The sequence below is a fragment of the Papio anubis genome, chromosome 1 (genome assembly GCF_008728515.1).
Source record: "Papio anubis isolate 15944 chromosome 1, Panubis1.0, whole genome shotgun sequence".
NCBI lineage: Eukaryota > Metazoa > Chordata > Mammalia > Primates > Cercopithecidae > Papio > Papio anubis.
Window position 1 is genome coordinate 121,091,188 of NC_044976.1, and position 23,829 is coordinate 121,115,016.

The 23,829-nt window shown below is 45.9% G+C and overlaps 2 long non-coding RNA genes and 1 pseudogene across 2 annotated transcripts; 1 reads left to right on the plus strand and 2 right to left on the minus strand.

Moving 5' to 3' along the window:
• Positions 1–18: 18 nt before the first annotated feature.
• On the minus strand, positions 19–12,675 carry LOC103875714. The gene is made up of 2 exons (XR_634625.3): positions 11,639–12,675; positions 19–468 (listed from the first exon to the last, which is right to left on the minus strand). It is a non-coding gene; the product is annotated as an uncharacterized LOC103875714 (long non-coding RNA).
• LOC116272364 lies at positions 893–996 on the minus strand (annotated as a pseudogene).
• On the plus strand, positions 11,708–23,725 carry LOC103875718. The gene is made up of 2 exons (XR_634630.3): positions 11,708–11,833; positions 23,692–23,725. It is a non-coding gene; the product is annotated as an uncharacterized LOC103875718 (long non-coding RNA).
• The last annotated feature ends 104 nt before the right edge of the window (positions 23,726–23,829 follow it).

Sequence of the window (23,829 nt, forward strand, 5' to 3'; positions counted from 1 at the left end):
ATGTAACATTAGACCAAATTATTTAAAGTCAATACATTTTTATTCAAGGAATTCCATGTTGTGATTTCTTCCACTGTCCATCAAGGTCACTTCAGATCCTCTAAAGAGCTGGAGTAAAAAGATCTATCCTCAAGTTAGCCTTTTTAATGAAACTGATCCAGTTGTCCTGTCAGCGCATAATTACTTTGGCTTCCTGTCAGCTCCTTTTAATATGGATATACTGATGAAGACTTCAAAATTCACCAAGAATCTTTGGGATCTAATTTCTTCAACCAATTTACTTTAGGGTCCTTTATAGTGCAGGTGGTGGGGATCTGCCTGGTTCTTAATTTGACACCTTAAGCGATCACACTCAAGAATAGTACAGATGTGTGGAATATGCCAATACCTTTAACTCCAGACATCATGTTCTCAAGATAAAAGCCTTTAAAACAAAAAGCCATCGATAGCCAACAAAGTGCCGTCAACCTGAAATTGGAATGCAAAATTAATACTGCTGAGGATTTCCCTCATATCCCATGCTGTTCATCTATTCCACAGTCCTAGAATCAATCTTTTTTTATTAAGAGACAAGGTCTTTGCTACCCAGGCTGGAGTAGAGTGGTGCCATCAAAGCTCAGTGCAGCCTCCAACTCCTGGGCTCAATCCTTTTGCCTCAGCCTCCCCTTCCTGAGTAGCTACAACTACAGGCACATGCCCCAATACAAGCTAATTTTTATATTTTTGTGGAGATGAAGTGTTTGTTACTTTCTTGCACAGGCTGGTCTTGAACTCCTGGTTTCAAGCAATACTCCCACCTCGGTGTGGGGATTGCAAGCTTGAGCCATTGCACCTGGCCTGGAACCAACCTTTACGGCTATCAATACTACCATTAGTTAACTGTCTCAGGTATCATAATATCCCTTATATGTATCAAAACTCATACTGAACAATGAGTTCTAGGTTGCAAAAAGTACATATTAAATTTTTAAATGCCGGGTGCGGTAGCTGACACCTGTAATCCCAGAACTTTGGGAGGCCGAGGGCGGATCACGAGGTCAGGAATTTGAGACAGCCTGGCCAATATGGTGAAACCCTGTCTCCACTAAAAATATAAAAATTAGCTGGGCATGGTGACACGCACCTGTAGACCCAGCTACATGGGAGGCTGAGGCAGAAGAATCGCTTGAATCCAAGAGGTGGAGGTTGCAGTGAGCCGAGATTGTGTCACTGTACTCCAGCCTGGGCAACACAGCAAGACTCCATCCCTTAAAAAAAAATTTTTTTAAACGTGCATACCCTGTGACCCAGCAACTTTCAATATTTACCCTAGAGACTCCAGGTACAGTGGCTCATGCCTGTAATCCCAGCACTCTGGGAGGCCGAGGTGGGTGGATTACCTGAGGTCAGGAGTTTGAGACCAGCCTGGCCAACATGATGAAACCCCATCTCTACAAAAAATTTAAAAATTAGCCAGGCGTGGTGTTGCACGCCTGTAATCCCAGTTACTCGGGAGGCGGAGGCAGGAGAATCGCTTGAACCCAGGAGGTTGAGGTAGCAATGAACCGAGATCATGCCATTGCACTCCAGCCTAGGCAACAAGAGCAAAACTTTGTCTAAAATAAAATAATATTTTTTATATATATATATATATATATTTATTTTTATTTTACCCTAGAGAAATACTATCATATAGCACTAAGAGGCATAAATAATTTTCACTGAAACATTGTAATAGCAAACAATTGGAAACAATCTATATGTCCAACAACAGAATGGTTAAGTAAGCTGTAATACATTCATACTATAGGATACAATATAGCAGTTCTTATGAATGAGACAGCTTTATATATATGGAGATGCAAGTTCTCTGAAACATGTTAAGTGTAAAAAGAAGATCTGGAATAATACAAACCATGTGATACTTTTTTTTTTTTTTTTTGAGACCCGGTCTGGCTCTATTGTCCAGGCTGGAATCCAGTGGCACTATCATGGCTCATTGCAGCCTTGACCTCCAGGGCTCAAGCAATCTTCCCACCTCAGCCTCCCTGTAGCTGGGACTACAACTGTGTGCCACCACACCCGGCTATTTTTTAGTTTTTGTAGACACAAAACTATGTTACCCAGGATGGTGTCAAACTCCTGGCCTCAAGTGATTTTCCTGCCTTAGCCTCCCAAAGTGCTGGGATTACAGGTGTGAGGCACTATGCCCCATCCATTTATGTTTTAAAAGTCTCATATAACTAGCCGGGTATGTTGGCTCATGCCTATAATCTCAGTACTTTGGGAGGCCAAGGCAGGCAGATCACTTGAGTCCAGGAATTCGAGATCAGCCTGGGCAACATGGCAAAACTGTCTCTACAAAAAAAATACGAAAATTATCCAGGCGTGGTGGCATGTGCTGTAGTCCCAGCTACTCTGGAGACCAAGGTGGGAGGATTGCTTGATCCGGGAGGCAGAGGGTGCAGTTAGCTGAGATCACACCAGTATACTCCAGCCTGGGCAACAGAGCGGGCCCGTCTCAATAAAAAAAAAAAAGTCCCATATATTTCTACATGTAAATACATAGAAAAAGGGTTGGAAGGATATTTAATCAAAATTAAACTGCGTTTATCTCTGGAAGGAAAGGACCAGGACTTGGAATAACAGCAAGGAAGACTTTGGCCTTGTTTGTAGTTTTTTTTTTTTTTTTTTTTGTCGTTTTTGAGGAGTCTCACTCTATTGCCCAGGCTGGAGTGCAGTGGTGTCATCTCAGCTCACTGCACCTCCACCTCTCTGCCTCCTGGGTTTAAGCAATTCTCCCCCTCAGCCTCCCGAGTAGCTAGGATTACAGGTGCCTGCCACCATGGCCAGCTAATTTTTTTTTTTTTTTTTTTAGTAGAGACGGCGTTTCACCATGTTAGCCAGGCTGGTCTCAAACTTTTGACCTCAAGTGATCCGCCTGCCTTGGCCTCCCAAAGTGCTGGGATTACAAGCATGAGTCACCGCGCCCAGCCTTTTTTTTTTTTTTGGTTTTTAATCTGTTATATGTTGTATAAAATTAATGCATTATTATGAAATCAAAACAACCCTACCTTACCCCCAACATAACACCTGTAGGTGTTTGTTAGTAGTCAGATGGGCATCTTGCTATGTTGCCCAGGCCGGTTTCAGACTCCTGGGGCTCAAGCTATCTTCTGCCTCAGCCTCTCGAGTAGCTAAGACTACAGGTGTGCACCACCATGTCCAGCTTAGGTGTCAGTTTGATGTGAGTCAGTAGCATAAGTAGTGAAGAAAACCTAAGGGGGCCTTGGGCTCTCTTATGGTCCAGGTCTACAAGCAAGCAGATAATGGTTTAGTTCTTTTTGGCTTGGTGAGGCCACATCTGGACCAAAGTTAGACAGGCACATTGGCACATTTGAGCTCATCCAGAGAGTAGACAAGGTGATGCCAGGAGTCCACACTATGTCAAGGAGGACTAGCTAAAGGGAGGGAGAATGTTTAGGCTGTTGTAGAAAGAAGTGATTCTTGGCCGGGCGCGGTGGCTCAAGCCTGTAATCCCAGCACTTTGGGAGGCCGAGACGGGCGGATCACGAGGTCAGGAGATCGAGACCATCCTGGCTAACACGGTGAAACCCCGTCTCTACTAAAAAAAATAAAATAAAATACAAAAAGCTAGCCGGGTGAGGTGGCGGGCGCCTGTAGTCCCAGCTACTCGGGAGGCTGAGGCAGGAGAATGGCGTAAACCCGGGAGGCAGAGCTTGCAGTGAGCTGAGATCCGGCCACTGCACTCCAGCCTGGGCGACAGAGTGAGACTCTGTCTCAAAAAAAAAAAAAGAAAGAAAGAAAGAAGTGGTCCTCAAACTCTTGAAGTTTTCATGAGGGTGAAGATAGTAGATTTCAAGACACTGGAGTTATTCAAGAGACTAAATGTTCACTTTCCAGGGACACTGTGAAAAAGATTCACTGAGGAAGCATTCGTTGGAACTAGATTTTTTTTTTTTTTTAAGAGACAGGGTTCTGCTATGTTGCCCAGGCTGGTCTCTTAACTCCTAAGGTCAAGAGCTCCGCTTGCCTCGGTGTGCCAAAGTGATGGGATTACAGGGTGAGCCACGTGCCAGAGTGATGGGATTACAGGGTGAGCCACGTGCCTGGCCTGGAGCTAGATGATCTTACAGTTAGCTTCCAACTAACTTTATTTCAATGTATTTCAAGTTTCCTTGGCATCAACCAGATTTATTGAAATTTAAGTCCCTAAAACTGTCTTTTGAGTTGTTTTATTATAGAGAGGATATTAACCAAAAGGTACTTTGGCACACTACAAACTGGAAGGAATAATCTCAATATCATGAGTGCCAATTAAGTGCCTCAGAGAATACAAAGATGACTATAACTGGAATGCTTAACAAGTATCAACTGAAGAAATGTAATGAAAATTAAAGTTTAATTTGTTTTTCCCTGTCTCTGCACAATTTATTTCAGTGAGGTTTTCCTCGGATGTGGATCACCTTTAGGTAACAGTCTTTGCAAACACTTTAAGTAGCAAAACAAACTCTTGGTTCAGAAATATATTAACACATGAGCTTTCATCATCAGTAAGAATCTCTCTACCCCACAGCTAGGGTCAACAGAGCTAGCCAGCTCGCCTCTGTGAAAGAGGGGTAGTTGGCTTCTCTCCTTTTGCTACACTGATATTTCTAGAAATGGGGCAGAATGAAGAAGGAGGGTTATTAGCGGCTTCATGCTGCCTAGGCCTGGCTGATGTTAAGAATTACCTCATAAGCATTTGTATGTCTCCATCAGAGGCTTCCCTGGGGGCGCTTTCCAAAGGCAGTGGCAACTTCCTGAAGTGAGGTGATGTATTCCATTTCTATGGCCACCACTCTCTCACTATCCTTTTGTTTTCCAGTGGTCTTTTCCACATGAAGAGCCCCACTATGCATCCAGACAGTTCTCTTGAGTAGGATTTAAACTGGCTCCACACATGGTCCACAGGATTCATGTATATGTGACCCTTTATCAGAAGCCAGTGTGGCGACTTCCAGGATGTGACTCTCTACTTTGTTACCTCAGGCTCTGTCTTTGCCTTGAAATTCCTCTACTGTGAGTCATACACAGTCTAATGATTATCCTTGGATACAAGGACAAATACAAAATGTTTCAGTGGTCTTGAAGCCACTTTAGGATTGAGAAGACAGAATTACTCCTCGCCTTTTTTTTTTTTTTTTTTTGGAGACGGAGTTTTGCTCTTGTTGCCCAGGATGGAGTGCAGTGGCACGATCTCGGCTCAGTGCAACCTCCACCTCCCGGGTTCAAGTGTTTCTCCTGCCTCACCCTCCCAAGTAGCCAGAACTACAGACACCCGTCACCGTGCCTGGCTAATTTTTTGTATTTTTAGTAGAGATGGGTTTTCACCATGTTAGCCAGACTAGTCTCAAACTCTTGACCTCAGGTGACCCACCCACCTCGGCTTCCCAAAGTGCTGGGATTACAGGTGTCAGCCACCTTGCCTGGCCATTCCCCACCTCTTCTCTTTGGGATTGAATAGGGCTCACAGCATGGTAGTAGCTCTCTCCAAAGAAAGCCATTTTGTAAACCCAATCTCCACTTTTTTGTTGTTTCTTTGAGACAGGGTCTCACTCTGTGGCCCAGGCTGAAGTGCAGTGGGATGATGATGGCTCACGGCAGCCTCAAACTCCTGGCAGCCTCAAACTCATGTGATCCTCCTGCCTCAGTCTCCTGAGTAGTAGCTGGGACTACAGGCATGCACCACCATGCCTGGCTAATTTTTTTTTTTTTTTAGATGGATTATTCTTGCTCTGTCGCCCAGGCTGGAGTATACTGGTGTGATCTCAGCTCACTGCAACCTCCACCTCCCGAGTTCAAGTGATTCTCCTGCCTCAGCCTCCAGAGTAGCTGGGATTACAGGGTGCCTGTCACCACACCCTGCTAATTTTGTATTTTTAGTAGAAACGGAGTTTCACCATTTGGCCAGGCTGATCTTGAACTCCTGACCTCAAGTGATTCGCTCGCCTCAGCCTCACAAAGTGCTGGGATTACAGGCATGAGCCTCTGCCCCTGGCTTTTTAATTTTTTAAAACAAATTATTTTTATTTTTATTTTTATTTTGAGATGGAGTCTCGCTCTGTCACCAGGCTGGAGTACAGTGGCGCGATCTCAGCGCTCACTGCAATCTCTCTACCTCCCAGATTCAAGTGATTTTCCTGCCTCAGCCTCCCAACTAGCTGGGACTACAGGCGCATGCCACCACGCCCAGCTAATTTTTTGTATTTTTAGTAGAGACAGGGTTTCACCATGTTGGCCAGGATGGTCTCAATCTCTTGACCTTGTGATCTGCCCGCCTCGGCCTCCCAAAGTGCTGGGATTACAGGCGAGAGCCACCGCGCCCAGCCTAATTTTTTTATTTTTTTTGTGGAGACAAGGTCTCACCATGTTGCCCAGGTTGGTCTTGAACTGGCCTGAAGTGATCCTCCTGTCTCAGGCTCCCAAAGTGCTAGGATTACAGGGGTGAGCCACTGCATCTGGCCTTCTGTCTTCACTTTTTATACTCTTGAAATGGGTGAGGGGGTTCAAGAGTTGTGCAACTGTTCCTTGGTAACTTCCTTTCAAATACTGCATTTCCATCTGCTGTCTCCCTTTGAAGTTTCAAATCTATTAGATCTTGATACTCCAGCTGAAACATCCAGTTTAAGATTTTGTTAAGTGTAAAACATAATCTCCTTTATCAATCCTGCTTTAAATCTTCCCTCATTCCTTATCTGAGGTTATGTGATTTAGTCACACCTCACAAGCCAAGCTCTAGGCCTAGGCCATCAAGTTGGTATGGCATGATCTGGTCACACTCTCCTTTACTGATAAAGAAAACCAAGCTAAGGCCAAGGGCCCACTAGAACAAACCTACTGCCCATGAGAGGGATAAATCAGGAGTCCCTCTTGGCTCCAAACCTAGTTCTCTATAACGATGTACACAGAGCAAAGTGATTTGGTCAAGTAGCCATGGGCTTTGGAGTCTGTCATTTATCAAGTGATCTTAGATGAATTATCTTTTCTGAGTTTCATTACAATTTTATAAAATAGGGCCAAGTGCCGTGGCTCATGCCTGTGGGAGGCCGAGACGGGCAGATCACTTGAGGTCAGGAGTTTGAGACCAGCCTGGCGAACATGGTGAAACTCCATCTCTACTAAAAATACAAAAATAAGCCAGGTGTGGTTGTGGGTGCCCATAATCCCAGCTACTTGGGAGGCAAAGGTAGGAGAATCGTTTGAACCCGGGAGGTGGAGGTTGCAGTGGACCAAGATTGCACTACTGCACTGTAGCCTGGGTGATAGAGTGAGACTCTGTCTCAAATTTAAAAAAAAAAAAAAAAAAATTATAAAATAGCCTTACCTTTTAATTTGAAATTTAATTTTTTTTTTTTTTGAGATGGAGTTTCACTTTTGTTACCCAGCCTAACGTGCAATGGCGCGATCTCAGCTCACTGCAACCTCCTGCCTCCTGGGTTCAAGTGATTCTCCTGCCTCAGCCTCCCAAGTAGCCGGGATTACAGGCATGCGTCACCATCCAGCTAATTTTTGTATTTTTAGTAGAGACAAGGTTTCACCATGTCGGCCAGGCTGGTCTCGAACTCCTGACCTCAGGTGATCTACCCGCCTTGGCCTCCCAAAGTGCTGGGATTACAGGTATGAGCCACCATGCCCAGCTTGAAATTTAATTTTTTTTTTTAGTCAGTTTCTGTAGAGACTGTCAAAAATTGCTAATGTCAACTATATTGTAAGTAATCACAGTGGGATATGTGAAAATTCTTTTTTTTTTTTTTTTTTTTTTTTTTTGAGACAGGGGCTCACTCTATCACTCAGGCTGGAGTGCAGTGGCAAGCTCACAGTTCACGACAACCTCGACTTCACAGGCTCAAGTGATCCTTCCACGCCACGTGCCACCATGTCTGGCTAAAGTTTTGTAAAGACGGGGTCTCTCTCTGTTGCCCAAGCTGGTTTCAAAACTCCTAGACTCAAGTGATCTGGCTGCCTTGGCCTCCCAAAGTGCTGGGATAACAGGTGTGAGTCACTGTGCCTGGCCAACAGAAACCTTTTCTTTTTTTTTTTTTTTTGACAGAGTCTGAACTCTGGAGTCTTACTCTGTCGCTAGAGTGCAGTGGTGCAATCTTGACTCACTGCAACCTTCACCTCCCAGGTTCAAGTGATTCTCCTGCCTCAGCCTCCTGACTAGCTGAGATTACAGTAGTGTGCCACCACACCCGGCTACTTTCTGTACTTTTAGTAGATGGGGTTTCTCCATGTTGGCTGTGCTGGTCTCGAAGTCCTGACCTCAGGTGATCCACCCACCTTGGCCTCCCAAAGTATTGGGATTACAGGCATGAACCACCGTGCCTGGTTAGAAACTTTTTTTTTTTTTTTTTTTTGAGACAGAGTCTCACTCTGTCGCCCAGGCTGGAGTGCAGTGGCGCAATCTTGGCTCACTGCAAGCTCCGCCTCCCGAGTTCACACAATTCTCCTGCCTCATCCTCCTGAGTAGCTGGGACTACAGGAGCCTGCCACCATGCCCAGCTAATTTTTGTATTTTTAGTAGAGATGAAGTTTCACAGTGTTAGCCAGGATGGTCTCCATCTCCTGACCTCGTGATCCACCTGCCTCGGCCTCCCAAAGTGCTGGGATTATAGGCATGAGCCACCACGCCTGGCCCGAAACGTTTTCAGTTAGCAATAATTGTACCTTGGACAAATCTCAATGGCTATGATACTGCCACTGCACAAAGCTTAAAATTTAATTTTTAATTAAACAATTAATACATGAATATTTTCCTTGGAAAAAAGGAAAATATAGATGGCACTAAAGTTCCTATGATTACCACTTCCAATCTCATTCCCCTAATTCTCTTCTGGAAGTAACCACAATTCTTTCTTTCTTTTTTTTTTCTCGCTCTGTTGCCAGGCTGGAGTGCAGTGGTGCGATCTCAGCTCCCTGCAACCTCCGCCTCCTGGGTTCAAGCAATTCTCGTGCCTCAGCCTCCCGAGTAGCTGGGATTAAGGCACGCGCCACCACAGCCAGATAATTTTTGTATTTTTAGTAAAGACGGAGTTTCACCATGTTGGCCAGAATGGTCTCGATCTCCTGACCTCGTGATCCACCCGCCTCAGCTTCCCAAAGTGTTGGGAATACAGGCGTGAGCTAGTGTGCCTGGTTGTAACAATTCTCAGTTTAGTAGTTATCCATCCAGTTCTTTTTCAATTGATCTGTGCGGTTTTTTTTTTTGAGACAGAGTCTCGCTTTGTCGCCCAGGCTGGAGTGCAGTGGCACCATCTCGGCTCACTGCAAGCTCCGCCTCCTGGGTTCACGCCATTCTCCTGCCTCAGCCTCCGAGCAGCTGGGACTACAGGCGCCCACCACCACGCCCGGCTAATTTTTTGTATTTTTAGTAGAGACGGGGTTTCACTGTGTTAGCCAGGATGGTCTCGATCTCCTGACCTCGTGATCCGCCCACCTTGGCCTCCCAAAGTGCTGGGATTACAGACGTAAGCCACCGCGCCCGGCCTGATCTGTGCTTTTTAACCTGTAAAAATAGGATAGTAATATCTGTCTCACAGGAACAGAACAGAAGTGAAATGCAAAGTGGGTAATGTTTTCCTTTTTCTGGTTCCTCACTAAGAGCTGAGACCTACCGCAGAAACACAGCTGTACAGTACATTCAAGCTGAAAAAAAGAAACTCTTTCTTATTTCCAAGGGTGGAATTATCTGCCCTCTAATACCTTGTATTTTAAATGTAAGTTTTTTGTTTTCCAAAAAACTCAACAGACATCACACACAGATTTTATAATAGGAACAAGCTCTAGCCTGGCACAACAACACAGCCAGCCTCTTGGACAGGGGTCTGTCAGAGGAGGGTAATAAAAGCCAAAAGCCCGGAAAGTATTCTGCTTCCTTATCCTCTTCCATTTTAGCCAGGCAAGGATGATTCTGTGTCTTACATCTTCTGCTCCCTGTGGTGTTCATTTCCAATTGCAGAAAGGAGGTCATATGACCAGATTCTTTCCTTAAACAGCTTTCCCGCTGCTGAGTACAACAAAGACAAAACAAAGCAATCCTGCTCCTCCACAATTGTGCTCTTCCATCAGTCTACATGGCAGGGGAAACTCCCACAATAGCTTTTCCCACTGTCTGAGAGGAAGCATAAACCAGGATTTCCAAAGGCACCCACTGGTTGGTTCCCAGGTGCCCTAGAGTAGGATTTTTATTTTTATTATTATTTTTTTTGAGATGAGGTCTTATTATGTTGCCCAGGCTGGTCTTGAACTCCTGGGCTCAATGAATCCTCCTGCCTCAGCCTCCGAGTAGCTGGGATTATAGGCACTTGCCTCCACACCTGGCTCTAGGATTTTATTTTAGCATAAAACCAAATTCCATTTATTATATACTTTGCCAGCCATGATACAAGTTTCTTTTTGAGACAGAGTCTCATTCTGTTGCCCAGGCTGGAGTGCAGTGGTGTGATCTTGGCTCACCACAACCTCTGCCTCCTGGGATCAAGCAATTCTCCTGCCTCAGCCTCCTGAATAGCTGGGATTACAGGTGCCCACCACCATGCTAGACTGATTTTTGTATTTTTTAGTAGAGACGGGGTTTTACCATGTTGGTCAGCCTGATCTCGAACTCCTGACCTCAAGTAATCCACCTGCCTCGGCCTCCCAAAGTGCTGGGATTACAGGCGTGAGCCACCCTGCCCAGCCCCTCTTTTTAAATTCTAACAAAAGCATATAAGATTTTTAGTTTCGTTTTTGGGACAGGCTGTTGCCTAGGCTGGAGTGCAGTGGTGTAGACATGGCTCACTGCAACCTTGACCTCCTGGGCTCAAGGGATCCTCCTGCTTCAGCCTCTGGTACAGCTGGGACCACAAGTGCGTGCCACCACACCTGGCTAATTTTTAAGTTTTTTTTTTTTTTTGTAGAGATGGGATCTGTCTTTGTGGCCTAGGCTGGTCTCAAACTTCTGGGCTCAAGTGATCCTCCCATCTTGGCCTCCCAAAATGCTGGGATTATGATTGTGGGCATGAGGCACCATGCCCAGCCCAGCCCATACAAGGTTTTTTTTTTTAAGACAGTCTCGCTCTGTTGCCCAAGCTGGGGTGCAGTGGCACGATCTCAGCTCACTGCAACCTCTGCCTCCTGGGTTCAAGCAATTCTCCTGCCTCAGCCTCTCAAGTAGCTGGGATTACAGGTGTGCATCACCATGTCCAGCTAATTTTTATATTTTTAGTAGAGACAGGTTTTCACTACGTTGGTCAGGCTGGTCTTGAACTCCTGAACTCAAGTGATCCACCTGCCTTGGTCTCCCAAAGTGCTGGGATTACATGCTTGAGCCACTGCACCTGGCCCCATATAAAGTTTTTAATGTCATTATTCCCATATTACAGATTATTCCCATATTACAGATTAAGGGACTAAGGCTCAAAAGGGTAAATAAGTCTGTTCTTAAACAGTGACTTCCTGAGACACAGGAGATGTTTAAGAACAGTACTGGTAGGTGGGAAGTGGCATTTGGGAGCAGGAGTGAGAAGCATGAAAATGTAGCAAGAATAGAAAAGGTTGGGGAAATAGCAAATTAAGAGGAAGAAAAATGCAGGTCCTAGTAAGAATTGCTACTCACCACTGCCAGAGTCTGGGCCATGTTCTAGGTGTATTTAAACAAATCTCCATAGCAACCATCTGGTTTCTGTTTTTCTATGACAACACGGGCTTGCATTTCTAAATACAGGCACTGGTGAGGACAAGTGTGGGCTGGGGAAGGGAAGTGTGACCGCTGAGTCAAGGGGAAATTGCGCAAAAAAGGCAGATTCTCTCGGTATGCTCTCATCTATCCCCCTCTCCCAGCACACCCTCAAGGAAGGGGTCTTTCCTTGATTCATAGCAGTCATAGTTAAGAGCTGAGCCTTGTACGCACTTTGTCTTTTGTTTTGGAGACAGAGTCTGGCTCTGTCACCCAGGCTGGAGGGCAGTGGTGTGATCTTGGCTTACTGCAGCCTCCTCCTCCCAAGTTCAAGCAATCCTCTTGCCTCAGCCTCCTGAGTAGCTGGGACTACAGGCGCCTGCCACCACTCTCAGTTAATTTTAAAATTTTTTGTAGAGACAAGGTCTCACTATATTGCCCAGCCTGGTCTCAAACTCCTGGGCTCAAGAATTCCTCCTGCCTCAGCCTCTCAAAATGCTGGCATTACAGGTGTGAGCCACTGTGGCCAGCCCATGATATCTTATTTTTACCAATTATGTAAATTCCTATCTAATAAGGGACACCCTTGGTGCAAGAGGGGGAAGGGTAGATGCTTTGCTTCTCATTTTCAACCCAGGTGGCACTTTTGGAGATACTGAGGGTAAAAAGAGGTTGGAGGATCTCATCTGATAAAGGTGTGGTAGCCCCAGAAAGAAAGGTGAGAAAAAGGCAGCTAGGCATGGGGATGCAGGAATAAGTATAGATACTGCCATGAGGACTAAATGGGCCCAAACCCGAGTTACAAGAGCACCCCCACCTTTTATTTATTTATTTTTTGAGACAGAGCCTCTCTCTGTTGCCCAGGCTAGAGTGCAGTGGTGCGATCTCCACTCACTGCAAGCTCCGCCTCCCGGGTTCAGGCCATTCTCCTGCCTCAGCCTCCCGAGTAGCTGGGACTACAGATGCCTGCCACCACACCCGGCTAACTTTTTTTTTTTTTTTTTTTTTTTTTTTTTTGAGATGGAGTCTCGCTCTGTCGCCCAGGCTGGAGTGCAGTGGCCGGATCTCAGCTCACTGCAAGCTCCGCCTCCCGGGTTCACGCCATTCTCCGGCCTCAGCCTCCCGAGTAGCTGGGACTACAGGCGCCCACAACCGCGCCCGGCTAGTTTTTTGTATTTTTAGTAGAGACGGGGTTTCACCGTGGTCTCGATCTCCTGACCTTGTGATCCGCCCGCCTCGGCCTCCCAAAGTGCTGGGATTACAGGCTTGAGCCACCGCGCCCAGCCCCGGCTAACTTTTGTATTTTTAGTAGAGACGGGGTTTCACTGTGTTAACCAGGATGGTCTCGATCTCCTGACCTTGTGATCCGCCCACCTCAGCCTCCCAAAGTGCTGGGATTATAACAAGAGCCCCTTTCTTAAGTCAGCACAGTGATTCTCAACCAGGCAACTCCAGGGGGCAACTGGCAATGTCTGGGCCCAGACTTTTCTGATTGTTCTGATTAAGCAACTAATGGGTAAAGGACAAAGATGCTGTTAAACATCCTGAAATGCACAGGACAGTCCCTGCAACAAAGAATTACTTGGCCCAAAATGTCAGCAGTTCCAAGACTGAAAAACCTGAGTACAGAGATGCTGGTCCTACAGGAAACGTCTCCTTTGTCCATTGCAGGGGCACCAGTGTGACAGATAAAACCATTTGAGGGGGGCCGAGCATGGTGGCTCACACCTGTAATCCCAACACTTTGGAGGCCAAGGCGGGTGGATCACCTGAGATCAGGAGTTCAAGAACAGCCTGGCCAACATGATGAAACCCTGTCTCTACTAAAAATACAAAAAATTAGCCGGGTGTGGTAGCTACCCGGGAGACTGAGGCAGGAGAACGGCTTGAATCCGGGAGGCAGAGGTTGCAGTGAGCCAAGATTGCACCACTGCACTCCAGCCTGGGAAACAAGAGCAAAACTCTGTCTAAAACAAACAAAAAACCACTTGAGGGGGATATACCACAGATGCCTGCTTGTTCCCCTGGGGCCTGAGTCCCTCTCAGACTTTCACACCAAATATTTTTAGTTTACTTCTGACAGAAATAAATTCAAGCCAGAATCCAGATTTCCTGTGAAATCAGGTGGTTCTAGAGAATAGGATATTTTCTTATACCCTTCTTGATATAGGCAAAATTGCCCCACAGACGCTGTGCAATCAGGCCAAGGACATGCTCCTCTTGGCCTTAGTTTCACCATTTGTAAAACGAGTATACTGAACTCAATGATCTCAAATGTCCCTTTAGTTCCAAAACTCTGTACTTTTGGATATTTCTTTTTTTTTTTTTTTTGAGACGGAGTCTTGCTGTGTCGCCCGGGCTGGAGTGCAGTGGCCAGATCTCAGCTCACTGCAAGCTCCGCCTCCCGGGTTCACGCCATTCTCCTGCCTCAGCCTCCCAAGTAGCTGGGACTACAGGCGCCCGCCACCTCGCCCGGCTAGTTTTTTTGTATTTTTTAGTAGAGACGGGGTTTCACCGTGTTAGCCAGGATGGTCTCGATATCCTGACCTCGTGATCCGCCCGTCTCAGCCTCCCAAAGTGCTGGGATTACAGGCTTGAGCCACCGCGCCCGGCCTGAATATTTCTTTTCAGAAATATCCTGGGCTGTACAGTTTGGGTCTGTAGAAAAGGAAATGACTCAAATGCAATAGAGGAAGCCTAAGGATGACTCAGACTTCCCTAATCATAAACGACACTTCAGACGTGGACCTTAAGGTCAAACCAGGACTCATGATCACTGTATGACTTTTCTTTTGTACATGTGAGCAGGTGGCATTCACCAGGGGTGACTTTATTGACAGTAAGTTGCCTCTGCCAAAAAACACCCTCATATGTCTGATGTTTGAATTTCTCCTATGCAGAGTTTTGTCTTCAGTTAAAAATGTAAATACTATTGTTTCCTGTTGGAGCTCAGAGAAAAAAAAAGGTAACTACTCTAGGATATGTATCAATTTGATGCTACTCTATTTTATTTATTGAGGCAGGGTCTTGCTCTGTTGCCCAGGCTGGAGTGCGATGGTACAATCACAGCTCACTACAGCCTCAACCTCCTGTGCCCAATCGATGCTCCCACCTCAGCCTCCCATTGCTGGAACTACAGGCACATAACACGCCTGGCTAATTTTTTTTAAAATTTTTCATACAGGGTGTCCCTACATTGCCCAGGCTGGTCTCAAACTCCTGTACTCAAGTGATCCTCCCACCTCAGCCTCCCAAAGTGATGGCATTACAGGTGTGAGCCACCTCACCCCAGCAAGTTGATTTTTAACAAAAGATAACAGCAAAACTCCAGATACATTAGCAAACTACTTTCACAGCTGGATGTGAATAAACTCCCTTAGTTTTATTTATTTATACACAGAGTCTCACTCTGTTGCCCAGGCTGGAGTGTAGTGGTGCAAACACAGCTCACTTCAGCCTTCACTTTCTGGACTCAGACTATCCTCCCGCCTCAGCCTCCCATGTAGCTGGGACCACAGGCGCATGCCATCATGCATGGCTAATTTTTAAATTTTTTGTAGAGATGGGGGTCTCATTTTGTTGCCCAGGCTGGTCTCGAACTCCTGGGCATAAGCAATCTTCCCCTCCCAAAGTGCTCGGATTACAGGCATGAGCCACCACTTGGCTCCAATCTAAAATTTTATATTCTTGCTACAATGTGCTGAACTTCCAGGTTAATCATTTCTGCTTCTAAATCATCTGCTCTTTGACTTTATAAAGGGTTCTCTTAAAAATAGATAAATAATAGGCCGGGCGCGGTGGCTCAAGCCTGTAATCCCAGCACTTTGGGAGGCCGAGACGGGTGGATCACGAGGTCAGGAGATCGAGACCATCCTGGCTAACACGGTGAAACCCCGTCTCTACTAAAAAAAAATACAAAAAACTAGCCGGGCGAGGTGGCGGGCGCCTGTAGTCCCAGCTACTTGGGAGGCTGAGGCAGGAGAATGGCTAAACCCGGGAGGCGGAGCTTGCAGTGAGCTGAGATCCGGCCACTGCACTCCAGCCTGGGCGACAGAGCGAGACTCCGTCTCAAAAAAAAAAAAAACAAAAAACAAAAAATAGATAAATAATAAAGAAAGAAACAAATAATTCTCTTGACCAGAGTTTTTTTTTTTTTTTGAGACAGGGTTTTGCTCCTGTTACCCAGGCTGGAGTGCAATGGCGCAATCCTGCCTCACTGCAACCTCCGCCTCCCAGGTTCAAGACATTCTCCTGCCTCAGCCTCCCTGGTAGCTGGGATTACAGACGAATACCACCACACCCAGATCATTTTTTGTATTTTTAGTAGAGTTTCACTATGTTGGCCAGGTTGGTCTCAAACTCCTGACCTCGTGATCCACCAACCCCAGCCTCCCAAAATGCTGGGATTACAGGTGTGGGCCACTGCGCCTGGCTTGACCAGTTTATCACCCCTTCCTTAGCCTATTTTCTTATCTAGCCATAATCAGAGAGATTCCTTACACAATCTTTCACCAGCACTTTCATCCCCTTGCTTCCTTCTTAGTATACTTTATCCAACTACAAATCACGACCCAGGATCTAAACAATAATGTCTTCCCTGCTCTTGTGCCCAGGGAGCTAGGTGCTTCTAGAGAAAAATAGCACAAAGATATGGATTGGCACATGTTTATGGTAGCAATCTATTAGAACCTCAACATTGCTTGCTTCCTAACTACCCCCTTCCCACCTTTTTAAAGAGATGGGGTTTGGTTATGTTGCCCAGGCTGGAGTGCAGTGGCTATTCACAAGCATGGTAATTGTGCACTGCAGTCTTGAACTCCTGCGTCGAGATCTTCCTACCTCACCCTCCCAAGTAGCTGGGACTATAGGCGTGTGCCACCATGCCTGGCTAATTTTATTTTTTGTAGAGATGAGTTCTTACCATGTTGTCCAGGCTGGTCTTGAACTCCTGGACTCAAGCAATCCCCCTGCCTCAGCCTCCCAGACTGTCAGGATTACAGGCCTGAGTCATTAGGCCTAGCCCCTCCTCTGTTCTATGTCCTTTTATGTCTATACTTTTTACGCTCCCACCTCTCTAACATCCTACTTTTTTTTTTTTTTTTTTGAGACGGAGTCTCGCTCTGTTGCCCAGGCTGGAGTGCAGTGGCCGGATCTCAGCTCACTGCAAGCTCCGCCTCCTGGGTTTATGCCATTCTCCTGCCTCAGCCTCCCGTGTAGCTGGGACTACAGGCGCCCGCCACCTCGCCTGGCTAGTTTTTGTTTTTGTATTTTTTAGTAGAGACGGGGTTTCACCATGTTAGCCAGGATAATCTCGATCTCCTGACCTCGTGATCCACCCGTCTCGGCCTCCCAAAGTGCGGGGATTACAGGCTTGAGCCACCACGCCCAGCCTCTAACATCCTACTTTACAAGTCTGACTAAAGCTGTCAGACAAGGACTCCTATAAATTACTTAGCCCCAGTCAATAACAAACAGCTGGGAGTTTACTGTTATATTTTCACCTTGAGTCTCCAGCAGGATGAGGCATATATAGTCCTACCTGAGACCACTTTCTTCCTCAGTTGGCTTCCCAACTAGGCTAACCCCACATGGCTGGCACATGGGTAAGTGCTCAGCAAATGTCTGCAGAAGTAGACCATGTAACTAAACCATATCCACCTGTGCTCATTTCATCTCCTTTGTCTTCAGAACCCTGCTTTTTGGCTTTCTCTACTGAGCTCCAGGTTTTACTTATTCCTTTCACTGTTTCAATAAATATACCTGAATTGCTCCCATCCTAAAACAACCACAAAACCTCTCCACATTACTTAGTTCTACAAGCCAGATTTCACCTCTACAAATCCACTGAAATTGGTTTCAAAAAGGTTACTAACTGCCAAATCAAATGGATACTCAAGTCCTTTTTCTTTTGTATTTGGTTTTTGGGTTTTTTGTTGAGATGGAGTCTTGCTCTTGTAGCCCAGGCTGGAGTGCAATGGTGCAATCTTGGCTCACTGCAACCTCCGCCCCCTGCGATAAGTGATTCTCCTGTCTCAGCCTCCTGAGTAGTAGCTGGGATTACAGGCACCCGCCACCACGCCCAGCTAATTTTTACTATTTTTAGTAGAGACGGGGTTTCATCATGTTGGCCAGGCTGGTCTTGAATTCCCAACCTCAGGTGATCCCCGCCTACCTCAGTCTCCCAAAGTGCTGGGATTACAGGCATAAGCCACCGTGCCCAGCCCTGTCTACTCTTCTTTATACCCACTGTCATCACTTTCCTTGGTTCCTAACCATCTCTCACCTGAAATATTGTAGCAACATAACAAAGTGTCTTACAATTCAAGTAGTCCATGATAATAATGGTTTACTGAGTATGGAATTTCCACTTAGGTGTTACTTCACCTGAGTTACTTCAAACTTCACCATTGATACTTCATTTATTATTTTTTGAGACAGAATCTCACTTTGTCGCCCAGGCTGGAGTGCAATGGTGCTAACTCGGCCCACTGCAACCTCCGCCTCCCGGATTCAAGCGATTCTCCTGCCTCAGCCTCCTGAGTAACTGGGATTACAGGCACCTGCCACTATGCCCAGCTTGGCCTTGCCCCTTGGATGCTCACTACAGTTACTCTGAATTAGTCCCAGTTTGCAGAATGTAATAACTCTGAATCACTTTACATAGTTCTTTCCACCCAGAAGACCCCTTTCCCGATCTACCCCCTTTACCTGAATAAATTCTTCTACTTAATCAGATCTCAGCTTAGAAGCTATTTTCTCTGAGAGGATTTTCCTGTCCTTCCCCACCTTCTCAAATTGGGTAGGTTCCCCTACTCTGTGCTTCTAGAGCATTTTGTGTTTATCCCTGTCTTAGCACCAATCCCTTCTAATTCCTTGTCTATTTGTTTTTATTATATCCCTCTATAGGCTGTAAACTCCTTGAGGGCAGGAACCATGTTTTATTGTTTTTGGAGACGGAGTTTCGCCTTGTTGCCCAGGCTGGAGTGCAATGGTGCAATCTCGGCTCACTGCAACCTATGCCTCCCAGGTTCAAGCAATTATCGTGCCTCAGCCTCCCAAGTAGCTGGGATTACAGGCATGCACCACCACTTCTGGCTAATTTTATATTTTTAGTACAGACAGGGTTTCACCATGTTGGTCAGGCTGGTCTCCAACTCCTGACATCAGGCCATTCACCCACCTTCACCTTCCAAAGTGCTGGGATTACAGATGTGAGCCACCGCGCCCGGCCGGAACCATGTTTTACGCACTTCTGTAGTCCCTGAAGTAAGGACTTTACAAGCCTTATCTTGCTTAATCATTACAATCACCCTCATGGCCGGTACCATATCTTTACCATTCTGCAAGTAAGTAAATTGAGGCAGAAAGTTAAAGAAACTTGTCCAGAGTTATTAAAAAAACAAACCGGGATTTAAAAATTTTATTTTTTTCAAGATGGAGTTTCACTCTTATAGCCCAGGCTGGAGTGCTGTGGCTTGATCTCGGCTCACTGTAACCTCCACCTCCTGGGTTCAAGCAATTCTCCTGCCTTAGCCTGCCGAGTAGCTGGGATTACAGGCACCCGCCACCACACCTGGCTAATTTTTGTATTTTTACTAGAGACGGGGGTTTCACCATGTTGGCCAGGCTGGTCTCGAACTTCTGACCTCAAGTGATCCACCTGCCTCGGCCTCCCAAAGTGCTGAAAGTACAGGTGTGAGCCACCATGCCCGGCCAAAATCAGGATTTAACACTAGGCATTCTAACACTAGAACCAGTCCATCACTAAATCCATCCCCCTTTAAATCCCTTTTCCACACAACTTGGCAGCAACCTATCTAAAACACAAATCTGACTATATCCCTTGTTTGTAACCTAGGCCTGCCTGCATATCATATCCTGTGTAACATGACTCCTGTCTACCTTCCTGGCCAGGTCTCCAGACACTCTCCAGGACTCACTTGATACTGTCACTATAGAAACACCAAAGAGTCCATCCCTCTCATCCTTCTCTACTTGTTAGTCCCTCTACCAAAATGCCCCCTTTCACCTTACCATTCTGGAGAAATCCTGCTCATCCTTCAGAACTTTCTCCTGAAACCTTTCCTGACCATTCTTTTCCCTATCCCTCTGCAGGCAGCGGAGTAAATCCTGTCACTGCTCTCAGAAGCTGTGTGACTTAGGGCTTAGGCAAGTTATTTTGTCTTAGTGTTACCATTTGTATAATGGACATACTAAGAGTATATACTTCATAAAATTGTTGTGAGGATTAAATGAGATGTAAATTAAGCACTTAGCATGGGGCTTGACACATAGTAAGTACTCAAAATACTAGGCCTCCATGGCGGCTCACACCTGTAATCCCAGCACTTTGGGAGGTCGAGGCAGGCAGATCACTTGAGGTCAGGAGTTCAAGACCAGCCTGGTCAACATGGCAAAACCCAGTCTCTACTAAAAATAAAAAAATTAGCCGGGCATCGTGGTGTGCAGCTGTAGTCCCAGCTACTCGGTAGGCTGAGGCACGAGAATAGCTTAAACATAAAAGGTGGAGGTTGCAGTGAGCTGAGATCACACCACTGCACTCCAGCTTGGGTAACAGAGCAAGACCCTGTCTCAAAACAAAAACAAAAACAAAAACAAAAAACCACAGCTGGGCGTGGTGGCTCACGCCTGTAATCCTAGCACTTTGGGAGGCTGAGGCAGGCAGATCACCTGAGGTCAGGAGTTCGAGACCAGCCTGGCCAACATGGAGAAACACAGTCTTTACTAAAAGTATAAAAATGAGCCAGGTGCGGTGGCAGTCGCCTGTAGTCCCAGCTACTCAGGAGGCTGAGGCAGGAGAATAGCTTGAACCCAGGAGGCGGAGGTTACAGTGAGTCGAGATCTCACTACTGCACTCCAGCCTGGTAAACAAGAGCGAGACTCTATCTCAAAAAGAAAAAAAAAAAATCAGGCCAGGAGCAGTGGCTCAAGCCTGCAATCCCAGCACTTTGGGAGGCCGAGGTGGGTGGATCACTTGAGGTCAGGCGTTCAAGACTGGCCTGGCCAACATGGTGAAACACCATCTCTACCAAAAATACAAAAATTACCAGGGCGTGGTGGCACATGCCTGTAATCCCAGCTACTCAGTAGGCTGAGGCAGAATCACTTGAACCCAGAGGTGGAGGTTCCAGTGAGCCAAGATCACACCACTGCACTCCAGCCTGGATGATCAAGTGAGACTGTCTCAAAAAAAAAAAAGCAACTATTATTAATTACTCATCCCTATTCCTCTGTAAAGCTAGACCACCACTGCTGCAAGTATAACACTGTAATATGATTTCTTCATGTGTAGTTCCACCATTACAATGTAATCTCCTTGAAAGAGGCAGCCACATATCATTTACCTTGTATTTTAGCACAATGCTGGGCATATTGTGGGCACTTATTAAGTAACTGGACTGTTTAAATACTACCCACCTTTCAAGGCCCAGTTAAATTTCCATTTCCACCACTTATATTTACCTCATGAGTCCAGTTGGATTTTCTCTTCTCAGAATTCTACTACCTGACTAACCATATGCTATCTTGCATTATATGTAGAAGTGTCTCAATTAGGTTACATGTTCCTCTAGAGCAGAAATGACCTCTTACACTGTTTATCTGGCCAAAAACAGCTTATTTTTCCAACTGCAAAGTGAGAATTCAACAGTCACTTGGGACTTAAAATATTGCAGCCCAAGCACGGGAGGTCCCACCTTATCTTTACTAGTAAGTAATCTGTCTTTAATAAAATTCAGCTAACAGCTTACCTCCTGACTCTCCTTTCCTTAGCTTAGCTATTGGAACTCTGCTTAGAACTATAAATCTGCCTACATTTGTGTGCTATTACCACATCTCAAGTTCCCCAGGGTGGAACAGATCTTTCTTTTTAATCTCCCTCAAGACCCAGTACAGGGCATTATACAGACGAGGGCTGCTTGTGTGGGTGCTGTTGGCTCACTGTGGATATATCCTCAATGGCAACTCTCCAAGTTATTTTTCTTTTGCCTGTCTTTAATATGCCCAGCCCACACCAGCTTAAAATAAAAGCTGTTGGACAGTAATGGTGACTTCATCCCTGCCACCCTGCATATTAGATGGCTCAGCTGAGAGGCTTGTCAGCACAATCATGTTGGAGGAGTAGACGAACCTTTGATTCAACTCTTTGGGATAAAGACTTTAGAATACATCTAGCTAAAATAATGAGCAGGAATAACTATTTAGAAGCATTGCAGAATCAGTTTGCTTTGGTTGCTTAGCCCTATAGTATGGGAGTGAAGGACATGGATTGGCAAGTTTTAAAATGAAATACATCCTGCCAAGTGTGCAGTGGTGAAGAACTAAAAGGAAAAAAAAAAGGCTAAGGAGTAACACAAAATATAGATAGCCGCAAACATTTTTGGCACCTCAGGCTTCTTTTTTTTGAGATGGAGTCTCGCTCTGTCGCCCAGGCCGAAGTGCAGGGGCACAATCTTGGCTCACTGCAAGTTCCACCTCCTGGGTTCACACCATTCTCCTGCCTCAGCCTCCTGAGCAGCTGGGACTACAGGCTCAGCTAATTTTTTGTATTTTTAGTAGAGACGGGGTTTCACCATGTTAACCAGGATGGTCTCGATCTCCTGACCTCCTGATCCTCCTGCCTCGGCCTCCCAAAGTGCTGGAATTACAGGTGTGAGTCACCGTGCCTGGCCATACCCCAGGCTTCTTAAGGCCACAAATTAAAATTGAGGACCAGGGAGCCAGGAATAGTGGGAAGAAATAATATAAAAGCCTAAGATACTAACTCAAGCTCTTCAGCTAACCAGCTTTTCTACCTTACAAGTAACTTATCTCTGTATCTTAACTTCCTCACTTGTATTAAAATGAAATTGCACCAACTGCTGGGTGTAGTGGCTCACACCTGTAATCCCTGCACTTTGGGAGGCTGAGATGGAAGGACTGCTTGAGGCCAGGAGTTCAGGAGCAGCCTACACAACAAAATGAGATCCTGTCTACAAAAGAAAGGAAAAAAAATATATTCTCAGCCAGGCGCAGTGGCTTATGCCTATAACCCCAGCATTTTGGGAGGCCAAGATAGGAAGAATTCTTAAGCCTGTGTTCTGAGACTCACCTGGGCAACATGGTGAATCCTTATCGCTACAAAAAAATAATTAGCCAGGTGTGGTGGCATGTGCTTGTAGTCCCAGCTACTTGGGAGGCTGAGATGGGAAGATTACTTGAGCTCAGGAGGTTGAGGCTACAGTGAGTGTTTGCACCCGGCACTCCATTCTGGGCGACTGAGCAAGACCCTACCAAAAAAAAAAAAAAAGAAAAGAGAAAGAAATAGCCTCACAAACCTCACCTCATTCCCCAGCTGGCAAACACAAACCAGGGATGATATACTCAGGAGGAAATCATGGGATGGCTCACTAACCCCACCACAATAAACACCATTAACTTGTGTCTCTAGTTTGAGTTTGTACTTGTTTTATTTTATTCATTTATTTTTTTTAGATGGAGTCTCGCTCTGTCGCCCAGGCTGGCGTGCAGTGGCGTGATCTCGGCTCACTGCAACCTCCGCCTCCTGGGTTCAAGCGATTCTCCTGCCTCAGCCTCCCAAGTAAGTGGGATTATAGGCATGCGCCACCACGCCCAGCTAATTTCTGTATTTTTAGTAGAGACTAGGTTTCACCATGTTGGCTAGGCTGGTCTCAAACTCCTGACTTCAAGTGATCCACCGACCTTGGCCTCCCAAAGTGCTGGGACTACAGGCGTGAGCCACCGTGCCTGCCGGAGTTTGTTTCTCCTTTGGTAACCTTTCTTTTGTACATTCCATTCACAGGCAGCTTTTAACTTCTTTCAGTAGCAGGTTTCCAGCAATGCAGATTGGGACATCATGAGGAAAGAAATCACTCTGCCTCCTGCTGGCCACCAGCAGAAAGACTTGAGTTTCTTTTGGCTTATTACAAAGAAATAACGTATTTCTTTTGGTTTGTCACATTTCTCCCTCACAGACATGGGAACTTGAAAAGGAATGGAAGACAAAGAGAAAAAGGAGAATGGGCCTCCTTTTTTGCTAAGCCTGGACTAGGCTTAGGTGTCAAGAAACCGTTTAGATCAAATACCTTAAATGCCTCATCTTGTGAGCCACA